The sequence below is a fragment of the Nicotiana tomentosiformis genome, chromosome 8 (genome assembly GCF_000390325.3).
Source record: "Nicotiana tomentosiformis chromosome 8, ASM39032v3, whole genome shotgun sequence".
NCBI lineage: Eukaryota > Viridiplantae > Streptophyta > Magnoliopsida > Solanales > Solanaceae > Nicotiana > Nicotiana tomentosiformis.
In genome coordinates, this window is record NC_090819.1 from 6,874,100 (window position 1) to 6,880,296 (window position 6,197).

Below are 6,197 nucleotides of genomic sequence, written 5' to 3' on the forward strand. Positions count from 1 at the left end.
TTATCACTATCTGTGTTAGTGTTGGATAGCAGTATAGCACTGACAATATCAATTAAATTGTTTTCAGTGTAATAGATCTACAACAAAATCAGAGTGGCGCAGCGGAAGCGTGGTGGGCCCATAACCCACAGGTCCCAGGATCGAAACCTGGCTCTGATATGTGTTAAGAGAGCAAGCTTCCCAAACCACCCTTTTTTCCTCATTTTTTAAAACAAGGTGAATTTTTCTTTTTTTCTAAGTTTTGAAATTGTAATTGTTTAACTGATGTCTTTTAAAAAAATTTCAAGTTTTTTGAGAAGTGAAAAAATAAGTTTCAGAAATTTTTTTCTCCTTGTGAATACGAGATGCTTTGTGCACCGGACTGCCCCTGTTTTGGACACTCCTTAAAAAATATTTTTTCTCCTTAAAACAAGGTGAATTTTTCTTTTTTTCTAAGTTTTGAAATTGTAATTGTTTAACTGATGTCTTTTAAAAAAAATTCAAGTTTTTTGAGAAGTGAAAAAACAAGTTTCAGAATTTTTTTCTCATTGTGAATACGAGATGCTTTGTGCACCGAACTGTCCTTATTTTGGACACTCCTTAAAAAAATATTTTATAAGTTTAATCATAAGAGTATTTGACTAAACAATATTGTTTTTCTCTTAAATTTTTCAATTAAGTATGAATTTGAAAAAACGCAAGTAAATACTTCTTGTTTTTCTAAAACGTCAAATACTTTTGGAATAAATTTAATTTGCTAGAAGTCTAAAACGACACATACTATACATAAAGGAATGTCAATCTAACCTTAGCAAATGGAGTATGGCAAATTTGGACATCGCAATTCGCAAGTAAATGACAACTCCGTTTTTTCCCTTCATTATTTTCTACTACTTTCCTTTAAAGTAAATAATGAAAGAGCAATAAATTGATTGGTACATGAGTTGGCCAACTTAGGCACTTCACTACCATTACCAGGCCCCCACCACCAAGAGAAAAAAAAAAAACGAATTAATCTAAATAGTCGTACACTCAACCGCTAAAATTAAAATTAGACGACGAATATATAATATATGTATAATTCATGCATAATATGTGTATAACATATATAATATATGTATATCAATTAGAAAAGTAAACAATAAATTCGACTGAATATTTGTACAAAAATTCCCCCCAAAAAAAGCCCAAACAAGAACCCTAGAGACCATCATCTCCATTTTATTTTTCCATTCAATAAGCAAAATTATTAAAGACAAAAGAAACTACCAATAATACTAATTTCAAGAACAAATCTCCTAGAAAAGTTTTAAGGACCAACCATCTATTTTTAAGAAAATAATAGTGGCGTTGTGGCCGGTTTTTGCGTACCTCTACTATTTCATCAGGTACTTGCTATCTCCCACTAGCAAAAGTATCTAATTATTTACCTATCTAGATTTAGAATGATGGAAAAATATAACTTCATTTTATTGTTATCTCCGCTAAAATTTGAATCTTAATCGTCAATGATCTTCACTCAATTTATTCGTCGACGTTAGGCCACACGCTTAGGTGCAAAATCCAACCATCTATTTTCCATCTCCATTGCCACTCAGGAGAAATTAATCACAGAAGTAAAAGCCTATGGCCCTACAAACATAACTCATTTACCAGAATTAATTCTTAGATCAACTTGTAGTCTTAAGAGGCCTAAAGCTATAGGATGTTTAGGTTCAACAGCAAAAACACATGTTTTGAAACAAAAGGTTATAGTTTGTTTGGATGGTTCTGTTGTATTGTATCATATTGTTACTTTAAATACATTGTTTATCTTGATTGTTACTTAAATTTTTATTGTATCATATCGTTAAATCCATCATTACGTAATGGCGAAAAGAGTCACCTTATGAAACGACCGATTTGGTGTTGTCGTGTCGTTCCCCTTTTTTTTTTTTTTTTTCTCATCTTGCTCTTCCATATTATTAAATAATCATATTTTATCCTAATACAATACCTTTTCATATAATAATTCTACCTCGTACTTTACTTTTTCTTTATAATATTGCAAATTTATTATTCATATTGTTGGTGCATGACATCATGAAATGATGAAAAATAATACAATCTATCCAAACAGTACAGTGACATCAAAATGATACAGTACAATGTAATACTATACGATACATTATGAAAGATAAGTAACAACCATACAAACAAGTTGTTAAAGACAAATAAATTTATCACCACCCTATTCTAGGTTTTAAAAAAAGAGCAGCACGGTGCACAAAGCATCCCGCATTCACGTAGGGTCCGAGGAAGGATCACATCCCAAGGGATATAGTGTGATAGCCTACCCTAATACAAGCATTAGTGACTAATTTCATGGTTCGGACCCGTGATCTATTCTAGGTAGAACTATTATAAAATGAATGCACAAGTAGTTAGAAGTTGGTACACAACGTGAGCAAATTTAAAGTTTTTTAACTGCAAACACATGAATAAGGTGATCAGAGAGCCTCCTAATCTTCATTCAAGCCCATAGGTTTCACTTTATGAGGTAAAGGATATAAGGCAAAGAAGTCATGTGAAAGCACTAAGAATTAGGCCTAAAACCAGAATGACCAATTCTCATATCAAGGCAAAACACCAACCTCATACCACAACTTTCCCTCCTATCATGCAAAAATCTGAATATAAAGCTAATGGCTTAGGATTTACAGTTGCTGAGAAGATGGCTGCGAATAATCCTCTAGTCAAGATAGGTAGCAGAGGAACCGTTGGATCCCTCGTGTTACAAGAAATCGAGTACTTCAGTAGGCTACAACTAAACCATCACAACTGCACGCACAAGCCATGTCGTCAAGTTTCAGACGTGGCTTCTACTAACAGTCACTCTAGATCAAATCTTGGATCGTTAGTCACGAATCCCAAAAAGAAGAAACAGAGCTGTAAGCTGATGCCGAGCATGTGCTCAATGGTAGAAGTTGCAGAATGTAATCCACCAACTGCTATTTCAAGATTCACTTACAGGAATCTAAAGGCTGATATTTGAAGCTTTGCGTAATTAGACCGCGTTCTCAGATAGTTTTGTGAAACCAAGTTTCTTCAGGCTATTTTTTATAGGATTTGTCCAAGTTCTGTCCATACTTCTGCATTTTATGTCCACAATTTCTACCATGTAAGGTCCCTTTCTGTCGGTTTTTTGGCTAATAGGAGTTCCATCTACTGAAATATTTTCTGATTCTAGTATCGGAACTTGATGCGTTTTTCTACTGTAGTGCTTCATCTTCCGGACAAATTCAGGGCTTTTACTATTACTATGCTTTGATGTCCCGCTGCTGCTTGCTTCGTCGCCTGATGTTCTTGGCTTCATTCTCTTTGGACTGGTCGCGCTACCAGGAATGAAACCACAAACACTAGGAGACTTATTCTTGGATGACGTTGGCGTCTGAGAATCAGGTTTCTTGGAATCTAATTCTCTTGACATCAAGGCACTGACTTTACCAGTAGTTCCCACTTTAACAGAACCTCCACTGACCTTGATTGCTTCTAATGTTTGAGCCATGCTTTTCGAATTTTCTGGGATTGATCTAGCAGATATTTAGTTGCACCCTGCAAGACAATAGCAATTAGAGCATGCATAAATAAGTTTGTATCATGGGATGAGCCACATAGCCTAGATTAACATGAAATCATGGTCGCATAAATTTGGTTGCTTCTTCAAATTTTATGATTTTTCCATCTATACAATATTATGAACAGCATTTGAAAGAGCTAAAGGGAGATTAAGAATACAGCTCCTCCCAACAGAGGTGGAGCCAGGAATTAAAGCATATGAGTTCGGGATTCTAGTTCTTTTTTAAGTTATTGGGTTCTAAATTAATAATTACATGTCAAGTTTTTTTTAAGACAAATACAGGGTTTGGACGAAAGCTACTGTATTTGGCCAAACTAGTCGTCAAAGAGCTAGCTCCGCCCCTGCCTCAAGATAAATGTCAATATCTTAAATTTATATTAGATCAAATGCAAACACAAACACAAACACAAACACAGAGAACTGCACTATCTGCAATATAAAGGCGAGTAGTAATAACGTATAGTCATTGGAGGGCATACAAAAGATACAACTTCAACATAATAGTGATTCGGAAACAACTAATATACACACCAGAATATAATCTTCAGTGGACTGCAAATTCTACTAAAATGTGAGCCGAGTTCAAAATTTTAAAACTGACAATGCATGGGGAGACAAAATGGATTCTTTAGTAGGAAAGTACGCGACTGGGAGAAATTCTACATCATTCGGCTCTGATCTGCTTAGACAAAAAGGGGAGTTATTTTACTTATATTTACAGCTCAGATATATGAATATGTTGTCGATAGAAAGAAAATCAAACACGAATACCCAATTACACCTATCATCATAAATGAGAAAGCAGACAGAGTATATAACAAAACTGAATTCTAACTGTAGATGAAGTACAGAACATTGAAATCTAACTCAGAGAGCTACACAGTTAACCATCTTAAAAAGGGTGGAATCATGTAACTTGGGAGGATAAAGGGCAGATATAAACTGAAAAATTCTGTTCATATTTCTCAGATTTACCAACAAAAGAATGTCTACGCCCAAAAGATTGTCCAGATTCGATCATTTTCAGCTAAAATTTTCTCGTGATAGAAAATGAAGTTTAACCAGCTGATCCATGGAAATTAACTAGCAGGGTTAGGCTGGAGATAGAGTAGCAGAAACAAACAACAAGTATGACTCAATTCCAAACAAGTCGGGGCCAGCTATATGAATCCTCGCCTCACCAAGTTACTCTATTTAAATTCATCTCATGCCTATATTATGCAAACACAAGTAAAAAGTATTAGAGTTAGGTATATTTTCTCATCATACAAATTTCTAACACACATTCTCAACTATTATTACCAGAAACCAACGGCTGACGGAAATTGATTTCACCACTGCAAGATAACACATATACCCGATTAGTCCTTTCGTTTCTACCCAATTGCCATCTTCTTCATCAGCTTAAATCTGTCATTACTGGACAGCACCACAACGATATCCCAGTGGCGAAGCCAGAAATTTCATTTAGGCAGTTCAAACTTGAAATAAGTAAAAAAAATCTGGGATTCAATTTATGTTATATATCATTAAAATCCGATATTTTACCTATATATACAATATAATTTTTGTACGAAGAGTGGTCAATACATTAGACAGTAAGTCAAAAAAGATCAAATTTTGCTGTGGTCCAGAAACCATTAAAGCACACAAATTTAGGTTCGTAGCTGTGAAGAATTACGCAACCATTACTTTTTTTATGACTATAAGTGCAAAGTTAAGTAAAAAATATATGCTTTTAAAAGCTTCTATGGATAAAACACCAAAGCAGTTTGTGTAAAGACCCATATCCCAAATAGTGTTCAAGATTATAAGAGGAACCCAGTATTAGGAATTAGCACAGAAAAACTGAAACTTTTTAAACTCAAATGAACAGACAGATCTAAACTAAGTGACCAGAATGTAATAAACGTAATCAAAGAATAGCTCAAAAACCTCAACAAGAAATTACTATGAAAAAAGAATGGTGCTAATAGATTGCTAATAACATTATGAGTCAAAATTTACCAGGAGAAGCGGCAAATGGAGCTCAGAAAAATGATGGGTCACAAATAAAGATTGTCAAACAAACCCCACAAAAACAAAGAGTAGAAGATGAAAGCAAGAGTAATGCAACACCGACTAGTCCATCAGCAAAAGCAGTCAGTATACTAGTTTATTATAAGTCTTCACGGGAGTATAATTGACTTATATTTTCAATGATTTTGTGTCAATTTCAAGGTATCTTGTGCTAGATGATGCACCAATCTCTATGTTTTTTAACTTCTGATGGGCCCTACTTCACATCCCCTTTGGGCAACGTATCTCACTGGTCAAACGAAGTAGATTTTAGAGGCGATATCTGACAGGTTAAGCTCCCCTTTTGATTATGTTTTTGGCTTATTTTATTCGTTTTCTGGTTCTTGAACGTGACTTGTATTTACCCGAAATCAAAGAACCAAAATGTGCGAAAAGAAAATATAATGATCTTTTTATATATAACGCTCTTTTAAAGGGCGTTATACCTTAACGGGTGTTTGTCCGTTAAGATTAAAGTATAGCGTCTTTTAAAAAGGCGCTATATTTGAATCAACATGTCAGGAAAAACAAATAAATAGAA

The 6,197-nt window shown here is 34.4% G+C and overlaps 1 long non-coding RNA gene across 1 annotated transcript; it reads right to left on the minus strand.

Moving 5' to 3' along the window:
• Positions 1 to 2,544: 2,544 nt before the first annotated feature.
• LOC104101469 (uncharacterized) lies at positions 2,545 to 5,926 on the minus strand. Its single transcript, XR_011410175.1, has 2 exons — positions 5,606 to 5,926; positions 2,545 to 3,573 (listed from the first exon to the last, which is right to left on the minus strand). It is a non-coding gene; the product is annotated as an uncharacterized lncRNA (long non-coding RNA).
• Positions 5,927 to 6,197: the final 271 nt, after the last annotated feature.